Source organism: Myotis yumanensis, unplaced genomic scaffold, assembly GCF_028538775.1.
Source record: "Myotis yumanensis isolate MYYU_CA2020_CCGP unplaced genomic scaffold, mMyoYum1.0.hap1 SCAF_16, whole genome shotgun sequence".
In the NCBI taxonomy this organism is placed as follows: domain Eukaryota; kingdom Metazoa; phylum Chordata; class Mammalia; order Chiroptera; family Vespertilionidae; genus Myotis; species Myotis yumanensis.
The window spans coordinates 26567611-26590239 of NW_027223767.1; the positions used below are offsets into that span (position 1 = coordinate 26567611).

The following is a 22629-nucleotide window of genomic DNA, read 5'->3' on the forward strand; positions in this document are numbered from 1 at the left end:
GTTCCTCTCTGTAAAAAATCAATGAAATATATTTTTTAAAAAAAACAAACCCCACAATCAATGTGAAAGACAAGATGCTGTAACAGTGAGTTCAGCAGAACCGCGGGGAAATCCCCAGGATCACAGGCAGGGAAAACTAGGCCGTGGGGCAGCCAGCAAGGTAATTAATTAAAGGGCTGAGGAAGAGCTGAACCAGTTCCCTGCTCTTCAGGGCTGCTTGCTCAGGCATTTACTCCTCAGCGAGGCCAGGAGAACACCTCTCTAGGAAATGCATGATCTGCCAGGGCCTGAGGCACCTCTGAGCTGGAAAGAGAAGCGGGCAAGGCTCAAAGTAACTTCCAGCATCTCACAGGACAGGCGGTCCTGGGGGGAAAGCTGGAATGACTGGACCGTTCCATCCTTTCCTCCTGCCATTTCCAGGCACTTCTGCCTCTTCATGCATGCGGACTCCCTTCTTAGGTTTGTTTTCCTGTCTCTTCCCTTGAAGTCAATCAGCCTGCCAATTGCGTTAGTGCTGGCCACTAACATTTCACTATTTCTCTAGTTTGCCACTCTTCATTTTTCTGTGCTGCGGACCAGATATAATATATATTTTATATATTATAAAATAGATAAAAGTATATGGAGATACAGATAAAATTTAGATAAAAGTATATGGAGATACAGATAAAATTCTATGTTGAATAAGTATTAAAATAATAAGTTTTGAGTTATGTCCTAGGTAATAAATGGCTTGACTTGGTGGAGAGCAATGTTCAAAGTTCTTTGGGGTAACTTTTTCCTTCAATACTTTGTTATAGAGGTCTGGAAATGGTGGCTCTAATAGTAGCTGCTTAGTTTATGCAGTAGGCCTTTTTAAAATTTTGTATAACCTATAATCTTTTTAAAAAAATAAAATTACATCTCAAAAAACCTGTAAGAATGTAAAGAAATCCTGTAGGTTTTTAAGGGGGGCATAAAAAATAACCACTCCTAATATATATGCGTAAGCTCACAATTTTATATATCAGACATTTTTAAGTTAGAGTGGGAACAGGGTGGGGAAGCATCTTCACAGACATAGCCCGGTGGACACTGCCATCATTCATTTTAATTACCTTCCTAACATTAACCTTTATATTCATCAAACATGGTTATTCAAAGAAAATGTCTGAAATCCAGCAGAACTTCTTTGAAGAAAAGTAAGAAATTCCCTCTGCAACTTTTATCCATTGCAAGGTTATACATACTTTGTTGTTTAAGACTAGCAAATAGTTTCTATGTTTTCTTTTTATTTAGAAATGTAGTTGCCAATGCTGGCATATTTTCCCAATACTTTTATATGATATGTCTTTTTAAGTTTAGTAATTTAGATCAGCCCATTTTTCTTTCTCTTTACACAGTAGCATTTTCTACATGTGCAATGAAAAACAGAAACTTACTACCATGAAGTAGATAATTTAGCTTCAGCCTTCACCTCATTTTCGTGGCCATGGCTGTCTGGTTATTTCAAGTTATAATCTGAAATTTCCTCTTGGGTAATTGCCTCCACTTTCTTCTTAATACAAGGTCACTCTAAGATGTAATACTGTGGGATTTCCTCATAAATGAGAATAAGATTTCTTGGGTCCGAGAGCTTAAGAACAATCTTCCAAAGAATGTGTATAAGACAATTGTGAACCTTTTTTGGATCTTGGGATACACTAAAATCTGGAGAAAGTCCTCCTCCCAGAATTGCGCAACTATATCGTTTCTGCATTCATTTTCAGGTGTTTATGAACCCCACCTTAAGAACCTGGATGTAGACTAACAGAGATGGCCCTCTGCCCTCAGCAGAATACCTTGAGTGGTGGAGAAGTTTGTGAAGCACAGAGGCAGCCTGGGGTCGCAGTTCAAATCCATAATGCTCCTCAGAACCTCTGAGTTGCCCTAGAGATAGATGCTCCAGAGAGCATCCCCATTAGTTCCCCAGCTGTCTTGGGCACATTACTTAACCTCTGGGCCTGTTTCCGCACATAAAAAATGGAGATCATGTCGGAAGTGGCAGGATTGGAGGATTCAATGAGATACATGTAAAATAGCTAACAGAGCACCTGGTAATATAAGAGGCTTCATAAATAGACATTACCATAGCTGCTAAGCTGTACCACATTATCATTATTATTTAAAGTAATTAACTTACTGCAACTTTTCTCTGTGCAGAGTACTAAATAATTTTTGCCTAAAGCTTCTTTCAATTTGGATACTTTTAAAAATATGGAAGATGAGCGGTTTTCTTAATATAGAACATTTAATGTTATTATGGATTTTGAGTTAGAATATTGTCATCGCAGGAAACTGTGGCTAAATGTCTGAGTCAGCATCTTTCAGTTGCTTATTGCTAACTGTAAGAAAACGTTGGCCTCTTCTGTTACATTACTTCCATTGAAACAGTATATAGACAGCATAGGCATTTTTAATCACTTTTTGAATCCTTGGAGGTGCTTATATTGTTCTCCATCAATATTTACATGGTCAGTATTGGAATGCTTTCGTGTAACCTTTATTTCAAATAACTACTTGCTTTGAACTATAATCTTTTTTTGATTGACATCTAGATGGACAACCTAACTCTGCAACAAAAGCAGGAAGAGGCAGTTCTAGTTTAAAAATGCATCATAAAAGAATCTAGCTAGATAATCCCTGAAGAGGTTTTTAATAAAAAGAGGACTTACTGACTTCCTGAGTAATTGGTAGCATAAACACAGGCATTACCTTCCTTCAAGATTCCCATGGAAATGATTAATGCAATATCCAAATAGGGTAAAATCTTCAAAAGCAACAGCAGTTACAGGCAGAGCCCCCAGGCTTTTCAGTCCAGGGCAGGTAGCACCTCAGAGAAGGAAAACACAAAGGCCACCTTGTTCCTCCTCCTGCTGGAACAACAGTAGCAATGATGAGGAGCCCTGGCAGGAGGGCACTCTATTCTGCATTCGCATTTGCAGGGGCAATAAATAAAGTCAGAGACTGCCTGGGGGGTAGATAGACTCTTTTTTCTCTTTTATCTTTGTGAGTCAATGGCATTTTTTAAAAATATTTTTTTATTGATTTCAGAGAGGAAAGGAGAGGGAGAGAGAGACAAAAACATCAGTGATGAGAGAGAATCATTGATTGGCTGCTTCCTGCATGCCCCCCACTGGGGATCGAGCCAGCAACCCAGGCACGTGCCCTGACTGAGAATCAAACCGTAACCTCCTGGTTCATAAGTTGACACTCAACCACTGAGCCACACCAGCCGGGCTCAATGGCATTTTTTTAAATTCTCAGGGTTCACACACATTCTGTGTCAAGCAGAAGGCCTACCAGGGCTTGGTCCTTCAGGCAGCCTAGACACACTTTAGATCTGACATGCCCTGGGCATCCAGAAAGCTTTAAATGCAAAGGGAGTTGACACAGCGGCTTCTGCACCTAGTGCCACAGTGCTCTGCACACCACCGCTGGCCCTGGCTTGCTCCTCACGTCCCTCAGACCTGTGCATCATCCTTGTACACACAATGCACTAGTAAATGCATATTGGCCACCCCTAGTGGGGAATGTCAGGGCAGTCAGGCTCCACACATCCTGTCAGAGGTCAAAAACCAATTCTGAAGACAGAGCTCTCTGCATTCAAGCTTTTATAAGGAGAAATGCATCACACGTGTACACACACACACACACACACACACACACACACACTTCATCCAAGCTCTTCTAAACAAATATATACATAAATATACCAATGTGCGATGATGGAAAAAGTCCATGGGACTAAAGCTAGAAAATAGAGCTGTTGGGATTCAGAATAGACTCTGGGAACAAGATGGTAGTGATCTCAGGCCAAAACCTCCCCATTCTGCTCTTATACTTAGAAATGACATTTAAAATTGCATTCGTGTGTTTAAAAGATTGAAACCAAGAAAGGAACCTCTCCCTGCACCAAAACGGAGGGTGAAACTCTAATGACAGGTGGGCTCTTAAGCTTCAGAGGCTCACGGAATTTAGATGAGCAGCTGGAGCAAAGGTTTCTACCCCTACGAGAGCCCAGACGACGCCTGAGCAAGGAAGCAAGGAAGCATGGAGTCCATAGAGCAGCGGTTCTCAACCTGTGGGTCGAGACCCCTTTGGCGGTTGAAGGACCCTTTCACAGGGGTTGCCTAAGACCATCCTGCATATCAAATATTTACATTACGATTCATAACAGTAGCAACATTACAGTTATGAAGTAGCAACGAAAATAATTTTATGGTTGGGTCACAACATAAGGAACTGTATTTAAAGGGCCAGAAGGTTGAGAACCACTGCCATAGAGAATGCACTGTCTTTTCTTAAGTTACTCCTATGTTACATACTAAAGAAACAAAAAATCCCCACAATTTAGAACCATCCAGTCCTGGCCCCTTATTAAATTTGAAAATGAATATTCTCATCCACTACAGGTGGGAATATAACTGGGCACAACATTCTTGGGAATCAGTTTTACAGGGCATATCAGGAGCTTGTGAAATGTCTATTTGAAAAGTTTCTGTGAAAGTTAAAGAAAAAGTTTTAATGGTCATATATTTTAACCTAGTAAGTTAAAAAAAATTAATGGTCATATATTTTAACTTAATAATTACACTTACTAGTATTTTTTGCAAAGAAAATAATGAGAGATGTGCATAAAAGCGCATACCTAAGTATTTTTATCACATCATTTCTTAGAATAGAAATATGGATGTTCAACTGTTACAAATTGGTTGCATAATTGTGTAATTCTTATTCAGCCATTGAAAATAAGGATGAACTTTTCTCCTACCAAGCAATGACCATCTGATTACATATGTTTGCCTATGCGAGCCTCTTGCATCAATCAATTCAGGTGTTCTTGGCTGAAATTAGCAATATTTTAACTTTTAAATTTAGAAGGTCTGTAATTGCTTATTAGAAGTGATTTAGGCAGATAGGGAAAGGTTTTAGGAGAAAACGGGGAAATGCATTTGAAGGCCTTCATAAGTTTTCTTTTTGATCCAAAACTCAGACTAGATATAGTACCTTCTCATTGTACTTATTCCGGGTCTCAAAGTGTCATTATTGCTTTTCTTATTTCCCCCACAGCTTATTTTTATTAACATGAATTGATCAAAGGGAGAGTCAGATATCTTTGGTGAAAGTCAGCTGTCCTGTTTAGAATGGGCATTATGGAATTTACTTCTCCGTAAAGTAATCATGCGTGCTTATGTATCTTCCTTCTCCTGGAATTGAGGAGAATGTTCCAAGCATCAGGGAATCACTTATATGATTCTGATGCCATTAGAGAGACAAGTCCACCTGTTTTTATAAGGCAGACCTGTTCCCTGGAGACTTGATTATTCAGACCTAAATAATAGCCACTGTAAATGTTTGTGGAAAATGCTAAGCTCATATATTAATCTGTATTGTTGCAAATTAAAAGTAGATCACTGCTGTAATGTTCCATTGAGAAAGTATATCAGATTCAATCTTGGGTGATTTCTGGGAAAGAAACTATGCTTAGATTATTTAATTTTGTTTTAAATGGGAAAATTATTATTAGCTTCAAGAAAAATCAGTAATTTCTTTCCTGGTACAACTTTATTTCCAGAAAACTGTATCACTTAAGAAAATGTAATCATTTCGATTCATTTCTTTATTCTTTCATGAACTATTCCTTGAGTATCCACAGTGGGCCAGAGCCTAATCTAGACACTGGAATAACAGCATGAACAAAGTCCTTGCCATCACATTGCTTAAGGGCAGAGATGACCAACAAGTTAGCAAATAAGTGAATAACAATTCCAGACAGTGATGACATACAAATATAATAAAACCAGCTGATGTGTAAGTGAGGATGTTACTCCTCTTTAAAGGGGTGATATTTGAGCCAAGATCCCGCCTGGAGAAAATCTATGAGAAGAGCTTTTCAGGCCAAGTGCAAAAGCCCTGAGGTAGGAGCAACCTTAACATAGTTACAGGACAGACAAAAACCCGGATATCTGATACCTCGGAGCAAGCAGGAGAGTGACAAGAGAGGGTGGAGGTGGAATAAGGAGCCAGGTCACACAGGGCTTTGGCCACCATCCTCAGGAGTTCGGATTTTCTTTCGTGTCATAGGAGCCATTGATGGTTTTAAGCAGGAGGAGTAATATGACCTGATCTGCATTTTAAAAAATCATTGAGGCATTTCTTTGAAACTGGACTGTAAGAGCCGCAAGAGTAAAGAAAGCGGGAAGGCTACTTGGCTGTTGCAGTGGCCAACAAGGGAGATGGTAGTCGCGTGGGCTCGGTTTGCAGTAGCAAGGAGCAAATGGTCCTTTTTAAAAAAGAGATTACTATTGCATCTACTAATGTGAGTGGATAACATTTGGAACACCTGAAATTCAATACTGATGGTCAGACTTGATATCCCTGTGCATATAGGGCCCACGACTCCAGATGCACAAAGCAATGCTGTGTTGTCATCACAGATCTTAGGCAACCTTACGTTTCCCTATTGCTCCTTCGACACAGTAATTAACTATTGGGTATGTGCCTTTTTCATGGAACAAACTCCTGAGAACTGAAGTGGTGAAACTGTTTAATAATACCACATCTGTAGTAAACTTAATACAGTTTATTATAAAGCCACCATATTTCCTGTATTTAGTGCACACACACAGATTTCTAGTGAGTAGGGATCCCAGAGCTACTACACGGTATGCATTTTCACGGAAGATCATTACCAGGAAAGTATTTCAGATACAGACTTTAATCACATAGACTGCCAGCAGCCGTAATATAGGGAGGCTTGGCTAGACGAGCAGTACTTAATTCCTCCCACAGGACAGGAGTATGGTTGTCAAGGGGATTGCAGGATGGACAGCATCTAAGATTTAATCTAGTAAAAGCTTATACACCTTAGGACTAACATGATGAACAGATCGTAACATAAAATGATTTCTAACGCAAAAGCAGAAAAAATAATACAAGGGCTGCTTCAAAAACTACAGAAGGGCATTGATGGTAAAGTCTATTAAATTATCTGCCTTCCAAAAAATGGAACTCCAGTTTCTTTCAGGATTAGAACTGACTGTAATAACAGGATGTCTAAAGTGTAGTTCATGCTGCAGTCCTGTAACTACCTGGACAACCAAAATGTAAATGATGCCAGAAAGAAATATCTTTTCTTCAAGGACTGAGGATGTCCTCATCCAAACAGAGTAAATTTGGGGGGATGAGTGGGATGGGTGTTCTTCAGAGGTCAAATGAGGACAAAGTAGCAGCAGCTCATCTCAGAAAAGACAGCAGTGGGAGCCATTGTGTGCAGTAACAGCTCGAGCAATAATTTAATGTGATAAACGAGTTCAATTTCGATCCAGAACCTTCTGCCTTCAACAACAGAATATGACTATTACTAGGAGAGATAATATATTTTGAAATCGTAATATCATAGAGATAAAAGGTTTTTAAATTTTATCAGTTTTACATAAGGTTTAAAAGTACTATTTTACATCAATATGTCTGCACATCAATAAATCCTGTGAGATAGGCATTATCATTTCTAATTTAAAAGCTAGAAAAAGATCAAGGCTCAGAGAACTTAAGTGATGTACTTAAGTCACAGGCTCAGAGGACAACCCCAGAACCCTAACACAGATCTTCTGATGAGTCCCATGGGTCTCTAGGGAATATAGTTTGTCATTACATCACAATTGAATTGGGATATTTTTTTTTCTCTTTGGAGTATATAACATGGTAGGAACCGGGGGGGGGGGGGGCGGGGGGGGCGGGCTTATACTCAATGGTATCTAGGTTTGATAAAATACGGTGACTTCTTAGTTACCTAAGTTTCTGGAGTGGGAATACAATCTTCACGACATTGTTTAGAGCACAAAGGGAACTATATTAAAGTGCTTTATAACATGTAAAGCACTATATTAATAGATTATTTTGAGTTCCTTTTTTTTTGTTTAATTAGAATCATTGACCAAAAATTTACCTCATCTTAACTAATTTTCCTGATCTACATCTTCAAAATAAAGCACCAGCTTTCATTGGTTCAAAACACTTTCCCAATTTTCCATCAGGTATAGAGGATACCTAACTTTGATGCATTAGTCTTCCAGGAAGTCAGGTTGGCAGAATATCTGTTTTTTTGTGTGTGTGTTTTTTTAATTAGAAACTTCTCTTTGAATATTCTTTTTAGAGGGAGCACTTGTTACTTCTGAAATTTAAACCATCTTTTAAAAGTTAAAAAAAAATTTAAGCATCATGGAAACCTTACAGTAAGAAATAAAAACTCCCTTTGGAATCATTTACAGGACAGTGCATAAAAAGGGAATAATGGATGTGCCTAGGTTAAAGTCCTTCAAACAGAAGATACAGAATCAAGAACTGAATCTTTAATAATCTTTTTCAAAAACGTGTGACCTTATGAACTTATCCAACCAACATTTCCAATTAGATCAGCAGCGAGGCCTCAGAGCTAAAGCTGGCCCAGTATAAAAAAAAAAAAAAGAAAACAAGGAGCGGTTGGGAGCTTTTAGTCAACTGCCAGTGGGAAAACAGCCCTCAGCCCCTCAGCCAGCCTGGCCAGGCACCCCAGTGGGGACCCCCACCCTGATCCAGGACACCCTTCAGGGCAAACCAGCCGGCCCCCAGGCCTCTATCCTATATAGTAAAAGGGTAATATGCCTCCCAGCACCGGGATCAGCGGAGCTGAGAGGTCTCCTGGCACCAGATCAGCTTGACAGGGGGCAGCGCCCAAACCCCCTGATCGCCCTGTGGCTCTGTGTGTGACAGGGTGTGGCGCTCCAACCCACCCCCCCCCACGTGCCCTGCTCTGTGTGTGACGAGGTAGAGCCATAACCTCCCCATCGGCCCTGCCCTGAGTGTGACAGTGGCGGCACCCCAACCACCTGATTGGCCGTGCTCTGTGTGTGATGGGGGGGGGGCAGTGCCCCAACCCCCTGATGGGCCCTGCTCTGTGCATCACAGGGGGTGGTGCCGCAACCTCCCCATTGACCCTGCCTTGAGTGTGATGGGGGGGTGCCCCAACCCCCCAATCAGCCCTACCCTGAGCGTGACTGAGGGTGGCATCACAACCTCCCAATCCGCCCTGCTCTGTGCATGACAGGGGGCGGCGCCCCAACTCCCCAATCAGCCCTGCTCTGAGCCCGACCAGGGGCTGCTCCTAGGGATTGGGCCTGTCCTCTGCCACCCAGGAGCAGGCCTAAGCCAGCAGGTCGTTATCTCCCGAGGGGTCCCAGACTGCGAGAGGACACAGGCCGGGCTGAGGGACCCCCCCTCCCCCCCCGAGTGCACAAATTTTTGTGCACCGGGCCTCTAGTTAAATATAATACATCTGAAGTAGCAAGCTTATTAAAGATAATGTTTATAAAGTGATTCACATCTGGTAGGTACTCAATATATATCATGATTTTAATTTTCATCATTCATCGTCCTTATGTAAAAGAAGTAGTTTGCTCTTGCAGTCTAGTCCGAGGGTAAACTCTTCTCTTCTTCCCTGCTCTTTGTGGGAGGAGTAGGGGGAGAGCTGGAAACCTTGGTAGGTGGTGAAAGGTTTCTACTAGTGTAGATTTGTACCATCTATCATTACTAAATCACTCCACTGAAAACACATAGGAAGCCATGTGCTGAAACCTTGAAAACAATTGCAAACCAACATTTCACTCTGTAAGTAGCAGTAACATTTGCATAGGAAACCCAGCTTCAACTCACATTTATTTCGTGAATATGAGTTTTAAAATAATAGAGAAGTTTAAGTCTAACTGGCAGCCTCAAGGGCTCCCATATTGCAGTCTTGTATATGGAGAGGGAGGTCTTTCTGAACTCATATAGAAGGTAGAAATGCCCAGGAATGGGTATGAGTAGCCACCGGTTCGTTGCATACCTTTAAGCTACCCTTTCACAGGCATTCCTCCCCTAAGAGGAAGGAGTAAGCCATAGAGATACCTCGTAGAAGAATGTCCCAGCAGCAAGTGCAAAGGCCTCGAGCAGAAGAGTGCCCGTTATGTTTGTGAGAAACAAACTGACATTTGCCTGTATATTCCCAGTTTAGAAAATGACCCTCGTAGTGGCGAGGCTAGAATGTTTCCCTGGGTGAAAAAAGTTCCCTCTGTTAGAGTAAGAGACACAAATCGCTTTCTTAGAGCTTTGATGAGCTTTGTGAAGCAACATCATGTTCTGCTGAGATGACTCCCTTCTGTCTTGCCCATCTCTTTGACTCCTTTCTATCCAATCAGAGGAAGTTTGGGGGAAACATCTTAGATAAGATTATGTTAGAAACGCTGTGGGTGAATCTTCCTGAGAGAAGCCACTGTCCCTCCTCACCACGTGACATTGTCTCATTCAATTTAGCATTCCCAGTGCCTATCACAGCGCTGGACACACAGCTGATGTGACTGTTTGATGAGTGAATTTGTCGTTGAGTTACCTCTCCCATAAATTCAGTAAGAAAGAAGGAAAGACATCCTTCCCTACTGTGGTGTTTTTCCTTCTTAGATTTCTGGGAACGAAAAGACAAGCATGACCTTTATTTGTTCACAGGGAAGCACATGAATGAATCCTGAGGACACAGAGACGAGTGTATTACATCTTGTAAATAGAAGGAACCTTACCACCCTAATATCAATGCTGGTTATTTCATAATTCTCTTGTTTTCTTCTTAATCTACAGAGCTCTGTTTAGTTTTATAGGAGACACGCTCAGTGTTGGCAGATGCTAAAAGCTTAATTGTCTGATTCCAAATGATATTGACAGAATGGACTCATTTGTTATGTCTCCATTTTCTACACATCACATAAGAGCGCAAACCTTTTATAACCTGACAATAATTGAAATGCCTTTATCTTTTATTCATTTTATTTTCAACTTCTTTCTCTGTAGACCCCTAGTGGAAACAGTCTTAACATTATTCATTCCTGTTTGGTGCATTGAATGCCTGGTACTTTGTACCTCATTACTAGCAATTTGTGAATTCTTTATAAATGCTTTTGCTAATTAATTCCTAATTGCCTTGTTGGACATACTGATGACAAAATGCCCAAAAGATTTGGTTTCATTTACATAACATATAAGTAGGAAATGGGCAAAAATATATGCTCTGTTGCTTTTACTGTTCATTTCAGAAACATGGTATTATTTTAATCTAAACTAAGCAAATGAAAGCATTTCAGCTCCTAATGTCATTATTGGTGAATTAGGAAATTACATACCTGTTGAATTGAAACCTTCATTTCTAAAAAGTGAATTGATAAAAAGTGTAGGGGTGCTCAGTGGCCATGTGCATTACTTCTCCCCTACGCCTATTCTCTGTGGCCTTTAATCCATTAACGAGACCACATCACTCCTCGAGTCCAAACTCTCCATCTGCTTCCCATCACACTGAGAATAAGATTTGAACTCTTGACTGTGGCATAGGAGGTCCTCGTTCCTGGCCCTGACAAGCAGTCTGATCTCACTGTCTGCCACTCTTCCCTGCTTACACTCCCCCAGCCACATCGGTCTTTCTGTGGCTGTTGACATGCCAAGCTCATCCCCACCTCCTTTCCTCTGTACTTGCCCTCCACCTCCCTGGAATGGCCTTCCTCAGAACTTCATAAGACTCACTCTTTCACTTATTCATGACCTGTGTTCTCATGTCATCTTCTCAAAGAGGCTTTTCCCAGCCACTCTAAACTACTAGCCCCCCTCATCAGTAAGTATCTCTCATGATTCCTCTACTCTAATTTGTTTTTCTAATAGCACAGATTGCTACCTGAGACTGAATTTTACATGCTGTCCCACTAGAAAGTAAAATACAGGAAGGCAAGCTTCTCACATGTCTTCTCACCACTATAGCTCCAGAATCCATTACCTCAGTGATTCAACACGTGTTAATTGAGCAACTAAATGAATAAGATTCTGGAGGTAGATTGTATAGGACTAAACAACAGTTGAAGAAAGTAACAAAGAGGAGAGATCAAAACAACACTGAATTTTTGAGCCTGGATAACTGAAGGGTGGTAGAACCATCCAAATTCACAAGTAACCCAGAAAGAAAGACAGATTTGGGAGAAAAGACAGACAAGTTCTGTAGAAATGCTCATAGACATTCAGAGGGAGATTGAGAGCGAGGTCAGAATTGGAGATGGTTAGGGGATGATTCATGTAGTTCTGATAGTTGAAGCCCAAATATTGTAGAGAAAGGATGTATCAAGAAGAGAAGGAGAAGTCCTGTGGGGACAGCTCAGAGGAAGAGGGCCCAGATGGAGAGCAGTCAGGATGCTAGGAGTAGAAATGAAGGTAGATTATTGGGAGGTTAAAAAATAAAGCCCAAGGAGAAGAGAATTGCACGGAGGGGGTGGTAAGCAGCGCTAAATGCCGGTAACAAGAAGACAACACGTGAGACACAAATTGGCTATGACTGTGAGCTTTTGTGGCCTTTGAGAGATGCTTCCATAGATTGGTGAGAGCAGACATACATTTCACCAGCGCCGCCTTGAATGCTAGTTTAATGTTTCTTCCGTGATTCGTAAGGCATTTCAGTATCTCTTAGACCTTCTGGTCATTTTGGAAATGTTAGTTATGTAACTCTAGTTTAAAAGGTGTAGGATTAAGGAAAAAGGTCGAGGAAGCCGAGCTGCATCTACACTGATCCTATAACATATGGTAGAAGTTACTTAACTTGAACAAATTCCCGCCTCTGCCCAGATTTCTGTGACTCTCGTGAGGGATGCAAGGTGCTCTGATAACTCTCAACAACGTGTCATTTAAGTGTGTGCACAGTTTTTTCTAAATTGAGAAGTGCTGAGATGGAAGGGAAAATGTTACTTAGGCCAGCAATATACAGGGTTTCCCCCCCCAAAATGTATACACACTGTCACAGCTGATGGCTCAATTTTGAAAGTGAAACGTATTTTAGTAAACACTGTGTTTATAAATATTCAAGGTGTGTGTATACATTTGGGTGGACACCTTATATTTATTTTATTGTCTGCTGACATAAAAATGTGTTAAACTTTATTTTTGTTAATTTTGAAAAGATCTAAAAAGTGACTAAGCAGGAAAAATTGCTTGTAATTCACCACTAAGGGACAATCATTATTTACATTTTGACTTAATTTTTTTCAATCCTTTATTTCAGTTTTTTTAAACTTTTGTGTTATTTCTATATAACGGGAGGAGTATAGTGGCCCACAGTATAGGTTCAAGACTCAGTTTGCCTGGGTTCAAATCCCACCTCTGCCTCTTGTAAGCAACATGAACTTGACGAGTTTCATAACCTCTGTGCCTCAGCCTTGTCACCTGTAAAATGTAGGAAAAACTAATTCTTATATAAGCGTATTTGCCCTAATAGCCAGTCTACAAAGCAGTTCATCCCAGACTCTCCCCAACTTTCCAGTCTTGCCTGTTCTATATTCCCCCTGCGCTGGCACCTACGTGGAAGACTTCGCACTCCTTGCGTTATTTTATCTATCATCCTCCTCATGTTCTGTACCTTTTTCATTCGTCTGGATATACAAATACTATTTACAGATGTCATCTAGGTTGGGAGCCACCTCCATTCCTGGAGACTGGGCTAACATGAGCCCAGTTAAGGATTATACTTGTCCACAATGGCCCTAAAGTTGCATGGCACTGTGCCCCCACATCATAGTCAAATATGACCTGGATCTGTTCTGAGAAAAAAGGATCATAAACTAACTAAAGCACTTGGTTTTCTGTATCAGTGTTATTATCCTAAAAAGCCATTAACCATGCAATGATAATCAAATCACTGGATGGGCTGTTAATAGTAATATGCCCCTTAGGGTAATTGCAACGCTGTGTGCAGTGTGCAGACTGTTGTGACAAAAACGGTGCTGAGATGAGGCTAAATGGGAACTACTTAAGTAATAGAGGACCCGAGGGAAAACAGTCTTCTGTTGTTTCCTTCAGGAAATGGATAGCATTTCTTTTTAGTGTCCTTAACGAAAAGGGAGATTAAGAAAGATAGCCTTGTTGGCCTCTTGGTTAAAATAATTGTTCCAGTAGCATCAAGGCAGAAAGAACCTGGTCATAAAAGATGCAACTCTTCTCCTTGGATCCATTATTGAAAACAAAACTAAGCTCTCGGTTCTCCCCCGTGGACCCAATGAGCCCCTGGGGTGTGACAGTCATAATTCTCCTATTTCCCAGAGCCACCCTTGACTTTGAGTGTTTTGGCACCCTCTTAATTACTCTCCACATTTGGGGCTCAGAAAAAAAAATAGGTGCAGTCTCTATAATACTCGTTCTTTGTAAGCAAGGTTTTTGTCCACCTTAGCCTTTACTGAAAACACCTTTGCTGTGTCCTGGTGCTGCAATATAGGTTGTCATCCGAAGGTGGTACTGACAAGGTTCTGTAAGTACAGCGCTATGCTTTGGGTTGGGGAGTTTTTCTAAACATGAAAATGCTATTGTTTTATGGCTTCAGTAGGCGGTGAGGTGACATTAACTTAAGGAAACAGACTCTGCGAGGTTTTCAGAGTACCTTGCAGTAAATCAGCCTTCAGAGACTTCCTTAGGAAACACATTGGCCCTTTTTAAAAATATAAATGCAATTCACTGGACATAGTTAAATCATCTGGCTCTCTTTTCTAATCCAAGATAAGGGAGACGTGTCAGTATGTAATACGACTTCCTAGAGATTTGAACGAGAGTTGGGATGCTCTTCATCCCGCGGAGCTGCCAGGCTCGGGGTTCTCTGTATGTTCTCACTTCTTAGGAGTCGATTTAGGAGGAAGGTCGCATTTGTGTGGCATCTTGACCCAGCTCATCATCCTGAAGTTTTCTTTCGAAGAATGACTGATTATGTACTGCTTCACACGTAGAAGTGAACATTTTGTTTGTGTATTTTCTGAAGTTTTAACTACCCCCTCTTTTTCTTTGGAGTAGAAACCGTTTGTTTTCTCTTTAGTAAAATGCAATGACACAATTATATTAAAACTAGAGGCCGGTGCATGAAAATTCATGCACTTGGGGGGTCCCTCAGCCCAGCCTGTGCCCTCTTGCAGTCCAGGACCCTTTGGGGGATATCTGCCTGCTGGCGTAGGCCCACTTCCCACGGGGAGCTGGCCTAAACCAGTAGTCAGACATCCCTCTTGCAGTCCAAGAGCCCTTGCTCCTTACCGCCTGCCTGTTCACTGCTCCTTACTGCTCAACTTGCTGCTCCTTAGCGCTGCCTCAGAGGCGGGAGAGGCTCCTGCCACTGCTGCTGCACTTGCCTGGCTTCTGACTGAGTGGCGCTCCTGCTGTGGGAGCGTCCTGACAACCAGGGGCAGCTCCTGCATTGAGCATCTGCCTCCTGGTGGTCAGTGCGTGTCATAGTGACCAGTGGTTCTGCTGTTCGGTCGATTTGCATATTACCCTTTTATTATATAGGATAAGCTGTTCACTAGAATATTTGACTCTCTACTCCAATCACAGTTTTTTAAAAAATATTTATTTGTTGCCCTAGCCCCTTGGGCGGCAAACTGTGGCTCGCGAGCCACATGCAGCTCTTTGGCCCCTTGAGTGTGGCTCTTCCACAAAATACCACATGCGGGCGTGCGTACAGTACAATTGAAACTTCGTGGCCCATGCACAGAAGTCGGTTTTCGGCCTGGGCGAGTCTGTTTTGAAGAAGTACTGTTGATATTTGGCTCTGTTGACTAATGAGTTTGCTGACCAATGCCCTAGCCTGTTTGTCTCAGTAGATAGAGCGTCGGCCTGTGGACTGAAGGGTCTTAGGTTAGATTCTGATCAAACATGCCCGGGTTTCGGGCTCCATCCCCAGTGTTGGGTGGTGGGGTGCAGGAGGCAGCCAATCAAATGATTCTCTCTCATCATTGATGTTTCTATTTCTCTCTCCCTCTCCCTTCCTCTCTGAAATCAATAAAAATATATTTAAAAAAGACAAATTCAGGAAATAATGCCTTGTTTGACTATTTATATTTAAGTTAAAACTTTGGAGCTACTTTCTTACGTCTCAAGGACTAAAAGTTTCATGAAACATACACATTTATGAACACAATTTTTTAAATGCTCAAAGGGAAATATTACCATTTTCCAAAGACCTGATAAATGTTCCCAAAACATTGCTGGGGAGTATATTTGCATTTGAGAACATAGCTTAAATATTTTATTGACAAAGTATTTCATTGTGTTTGTGTTATTTCCAAAGACCATCAGTGCCTAGATCAAGTGGTCGGCAAACCCATTGGTCAACAGGGCCAAATATCAACAGTACAACGATTGAAATTTCTTTTGAGAGCCAAATTTTTTAAACTTAAACTATATAGGTAGGTACATTGTTATTAACTTAATTAGGGTACTACTAAGGCTTAGGAAGAGCCACACTCAAGGGGCCAAAGAGCCGCAGTTTGCCAACCACTGGCCTAGATCATAGCACACACATATATGTTTACCATAGACACATTCAAAGGATAAAGGCATAAAAATCTTGTTGACTTGGCATGTGACATGTCAAATTTCCCCATCTCAACTACAATGCCTAAGATGCTTCAGAAACTTAATTGGTGTTTAAAACAGTTTTGAGATTTCCAGATAAAAGGTTTCACACAAGCCCGCATTTTATTATCTGGCTTTCTGTCTAGTGGTTGCTCTTAGCACACACTGCATATAAACTTGCTTGAATATGAAGGTAGCACATTAAGACTGTGAAGAGGTCAAGAAGTATAGAAGTATAATTATGGTTACAACTAATTATAATGTACATTAACCAAGTATAATTACAAAGTTAATTGTTAACTGTTTTTTAAACATTTGAGTAGAAGACAAACAAACATTTGGCTTCTGTGCTCTTCTAACTGTGCTGTATTATGTGACCTAGATTTCAAGACTCTAGTATTTCCTGCACAAAACCAGTGTATTCCTTCTCTGCACCCTTACCACTAATCATAAAATATGAGTCAGCTACATAGAGGCACTAACTATGTACAGTTTTTAATCAAAACCTTTTATTAATGAAAAACAAGTACATGGTGCTATTATAATGCAGATGAGCTAATAAGCTATCTATAATTAAGAATCTAGAGGGAAATTTCTCAGTAGATAAATATTTAAAGACTCACTCTTGTTTTTTAATAATATGCTTTTTTGTATACATACAGAAATTTATTTCTATGGTATAATCTTAGAATTCTTTGTAGGCAGATACTGTAACTCTCTAATTTGTTATTGTACTAAACAAATATTTTCAATCTATTCTCTTCAAAGAATCTGCTATTATAATCTCACTCTTTAAAAAAAAGCATTTATTCTGGGAAGCAAACAGCTATCCAGTTCTGTCACTGATAAATGATATGGCAGATTCAGCCATACTATAGCCTTTTCTCTTGGCTTAACCCTTAGTATAAGAAAGACTAGTTGCCCTAACTGGTTTGGCTCAGTGGATGGAGCGTCGGCCTGTGGACTGAAGGGTCCCAGGTTCGATTCCGGTCAGAGGCATGTACCTTGGTTGCGGGCACATCCCCAGTGGGAGGTGTGCAGGAGGCGGCTTATTGATGTTTCTCTCTCATCGATGTTTCTAGTTCTCTATCCCTCTTCCTTCCTCTCTGTAAGGAATCAATAAAATATATTTAAAAAAAAGACTAGTTATAAAATTTTCCTCTGTAGCCCATCTATATTTTGATAGTGACCAGAGGTCTTAAGGTGACAATTATGCTATAACATCACCGTCAGGAAACTGGACAGAGTTCAGGTTCTTTACTGAACATACATCACAGGGTCAAAGCTTCCCAGGCAACACTCTGGCCTTGACGAAAAGCACAGCACTCATTTAAGAATTATGTGTCTTAAAGAAACAGGTCTATCCAAATTGGCTGTATAATAATCAGAAAGTAAAACAATCCTTTCAACTCTATCTAAATGGCATCCAGCATCTGTCTTACAAGTAAAATACTGACTCGTCTACTAAACTTGGTGTTCCCAAAAGTACAGATGTTTGCATTATGTGGCAAAACAGCTGAGTGATTGAATGTATTTGAATTGTTATCGTAATCTCCGAGTATTACTTTGAATCATCCTTTTTTAGGGTCTGTTTTCTTTCTTAATCATACTGTCACATCTCTCCTGTTGCCTCCCTTCCTTTCTTCAGCAAATACTGATTAGTACCAACGATGTGTCAGACAATGGGTATTGATTGGGGGAGTAAACAGGCATGGCCTTTCAGAGGGTACACTTGGTGAGGGAGTAATTGGACTTCTTAAAAAGTTTAATCATATACTTATAAATTATGGTGAGTGTTCTAAAGATCAAGAATAAAGTGTTATGTATTTATTCAGCAAACAATCTTGAGAGCCTACTGTGTGTCAGGCATTTTGCTAGGTTCATAGTAGGCAGGGATGAATGAGACATGACTCTGTTCTCAAAGAGCTTATGGTTTAGTTGGGAAAACAAACAATAAACAGGAAAATCAATAGATGAGTGATTTCTAGCTTAGCAAGTGCGGTGGCTGATGGTGATCATGTACATGCTCTGACAGAAACGGAGGGCGGTCGGGATTGCCTGTCTGCTTGTTAAGCTGCAAGACTTCAGGGGTGACTAGGAGCCAGCCACGTGGCACAAGAAGATAGCATTCCAGGCGGAGGTCAAAGGCTGCCTGCCCCAAGGCACGAAAGGAGCCAGAATAGATGCATTTGGTGAGATGAGGAAGATTTCAGGGAGGATAAGCTTTGGAGAAATAAAACTTATTTTTGCGGAAAATTAAGTATAATTTGCTTGTGAAACATCTAAGTGGAGTTGCTATTGGGAAGTTGCTTATATTAGTCTGGAGTCAGAAAAAGGGGCTTGGCTGGCCAAATTTGAGAGTCATAGAATATATAGGGTTTCTTAAGCTCTGAAAGTCCCGGCGCTCCCTGGGATACAAATATACATAGGGAAATGAGGGGATCCAAGACTGTACCCTAGGAACATTGAGAGGCCCATAGAGAAAGAAGAAATCATGCTTAAAGGAACTGGTCAGAAAGATGGATGGAAAGAGAAACTGAATGGTTTTGAAAGCATGCTTCTGAAGAGGTAAGTAATTCTCATAGTAGATAGTAAATTTTTTAAAAATGATTCTCAATAATTGCAGAAAACTCCATATCTTTTTTATATTTTAGAACCACTTTCTCCAAAAAGTAGAAACTATCTCAACCAGGTTAACTGACTCATTCCATTCTCCCTGAAAAGCAAACTTCTGTTCATGGGTGATGTCTGCTCCCAGCAGCCTCTCTCTGGTACTGCCATGCACTTAACTGCCACCGGTTAAAGTTTATTATCAGAGTTGGTTGCATTTGTTTGCAAAGTGATTCATGCCAGTTGCACTTGTCAGTATAAATTAATTGTATAATTTGTAAGTTGATGAAATGTGAGTGCGGAAAGAAAAAGGTGTTTTTACAAAAAATAAGTTGAATGCTTTAGAGAGATTTCATAAAGGTGAGATAATCGTGCTACTGATCAGATGTGAGGGAATCATGTGTAAACGATTCTGGGGAAATTATAAAACTCTATAAGAATTCGGCTCTTGGATAACTGTTCTTAATTCTCAGTCCACTTTAAAGAAACCGAAACTGGAAATGGCATCTCATGCATTCTGAGTGTGGTTTCTGCAAGAAAAAACACACCTATACAGAATCCTAATCAGAGGGCTAATCAACCAAGGAACGACTTTGACCTAGTAAAGATTGACAACTGAATATATCTTTATGTTTTAGTTTGAAGTAAAGTAGATAAATACAAGTATATGAAATAAAAATATATCCACTACCTTATACCCACTATATATATGCTACCTTAACACATGATTGATCTTCTACTGTCACCAAGTATCTTTCTATCCAGTTCTAGCATATATCAATTGATACAAAGATGAACTTTAACTCAGCCTATGTTCATCACTAAACTATATTAATAAGTTACTGAATAAATGGAATCTTACAAGTATATTCCTCTTCTTTCATGGTTCGGATATCTAAGTACTGCAAACAAGGGAAAGGAGTCTTTCCATGGTTTGAATTTTCTAAGCACATGCACCTAGCCTTTGTATTTTTCTGCTTTAATCATACTGATAACTTTTAAGAATGTATTTGAGTACTCATTAAATCAAACCAACCTGATATTTCACTTTTATTCTTAACACATAACCACAGTTAAGGTTACTAAAGCATACCTCTCAAGGAGAAATGACTCCAAATGAAAAGGGTTTCCCTCCTTATTTTGTGAAGTTCTCTTTTCAATTAATTTCAGACCTTTCCCAAGATACCTAGAGGACATGAGAAAGAAAACTTTGTAATACTGCTACATTTTAAATATCAGCCCTTACTGTTCCATACATTTATCTGCAAGCATTTAATTTTTAATCAATAATGATATTTTCAAATCTAAATTCCACATGTAATAGAGTCAGTAGTCATTGTGAGATGGCAAATGATTAAAGTGGATAGGTCATAAAATAGAGTGTAATAGAAGACTGGGATCCAGTGGGGGGCGGGGGGAGACAATAGAAATGAAGTTTAAAATTCCCAGGGTTTATAAATTATATTCTTAAAGATAACTTGATTTATTGGATTTTAAATACATATGTAGGATGTCCCCCAAAATGTATACACACTTTGAATGATTATAAAGTCAGTGTTTATTAACATACAGTTCATTTTCAAAACTTAAAAGTATCTACAGAAATAAATAATGTTTTTGGTCAATGCCAGTTTTCAAACTGATGACCATTCTGGTCCAGGCACTGCTGATAACACGAAGCAATGGAATCCCAAACATCAAGAATCATTTCATTTGGTATTTGTGTGCCCTTAATTACTCAACTATTGCTGGTTTTGTACTGTAACCTTTATCTTTTATGTATCACCATTAAAAAAAAACAACCTAGTGGCACTTCAGGATAAATTTTCTTTGTTCAAAGCTTAGTCTGGCTTCACCCATTATTTCAAATCAGTTAAACTTGAAAAGGAGTCCAAATTAAGTGAGTTATCAGCTGTTAGAGTGTGTATACATTTTGGGGGACACCCTATATTTCATGTACACACAAATGTCTGGTAACCAAATACACGTTCATGGTCCCTGCCTATAAATAATTACATGCCATTCCATTACTTGTGTGTTGCTTACAAGGCAGCTTCTATGCCAGTACAGTGCTTTAAGGCATGATTATTACACACAGAATCAGAGGTTAAGTCTTTGGGCCATCATATAGAAACAACAGGAAGACATATTTTGGCTCAATTATGAGCAAGAACCTTAGACCAGTGGTCGGCAAACTGCGGCTCGCGAGCCACATGCAGCTCTTTGGCTCCTTGACTGTGGCTCTTCCACAAAATACCAACTTCTGCGCATGGGCCACGAAGTTTCAGTTGCACTGTACGTGCACGCCCGCACGTGGTATTTTGTAGAAGAGCCACACTCAAGGGGCCAAAGAGCCGCATGTGGCTCGTGAGCCACAGTTTGCCGACCACTGCCTTAGACAATTAGGCTTATTCAAAAATGTGAAGTCCTGTATTTGCCATCACTACAGAGCTTGGACAAATCCTAAAAGAGTTATAGATATATTGGATGAAACTAGAACTTCCAAGCCCTGGCTAGGGTTGAGGGTTCGATTCCCAGTCCAGGGTATATACTTGGGTTACAGGTTTGATCCCCACCTTGCAGGGGCACATGCAGGAGGTAACCAATTAATGTAGCTCCCTCACATTGCTGTTTCTCTGTTCTCTCTCGCTCTGTCTCTCCCTCTCTCTCTTTCTCTCTCCCTCCCTCTCCCCATCTTTCTCTTATTTCTACTCTCTTTAAATCAGTGGAAAAAGTATCCTCGGGTCAGGATTAACAAAGGAAAAACCATGGAATTTCTGAAATCCCTTCTATATGGAGGTTGCAAAGCATTTTGCACAGAAAGCAAAGGTCCTGGGGATCTATGGGGCTGAAATACAACCCAAATGCATGCTCCAATCCAGGCCCATGTTTCCTAGAGTAAGGAGTGCCTTTTTCATATTTTGTAGGACCACTAGCCTGGTAAGCTCCAAGCCCTCAGAGTTCCATCAGCTCAGGGGAGGCAGTATTTTTCTAGTGCTTGCACACTGAGGGAATGCCATTCTCAACCCAGAATGAAAACTTTCGATCTAGTTTTTGCCATCATCACAGGCAAGCAGTGGCTTCGTTTTTCTTCTCTTTCCTTGTCTTCCCTTCTACTTCCTTTCTTCCAACACTAAGTCTGAGTAAGCAAATGAAAAGACATGAATTAAATATTCAATTCAGAAAATGCTATTTTTTCCCTGGCTTGGTTAGGTTAAGTGTCGTCCCAGGCACTGAAAGGTTGCCGGTTCCATTCTCGGTCAGGGCACATGCCCAAGCTGTGGGTTCGATCTCCAGTGGAGGTGCATGCGGGAGGCAGATAATCGATGTTTCTCTCTCACATCAATGTTTCTCTCTCTCATTCCCTCTCCCTTCCTCTCTTTCTAAAAATCAATAAAAACATTATTTTAAAAAATGAATGAAAGAAAATGCTATTTTGGATCCGACTTTGTCTAAGGAAGACTCAGTACCCTCAAGGAGTTAGCAGTCTTCGGAAAGAGGGGGATAAAATAATTGTGCAAATTATCACAAAGTGAAGTGGAAGATATTACATATTGTATGAATGGTACTAACAGA

At 40.4% G+C, this 22629-nt stretch overlaps 1 protein-coding gene across 1 annotated transcript in view; it reads left to right on the forward strand.

Moving 5' to 3' along the window:
• Positions 1–22629, forward strand: part of STXBP4 (syntaxin binding protein 4) — a 120713-nt gene that overhangs the window by 66475 nt on the left and 31609 nt on the right. The window lies entirely within an intron of this gene.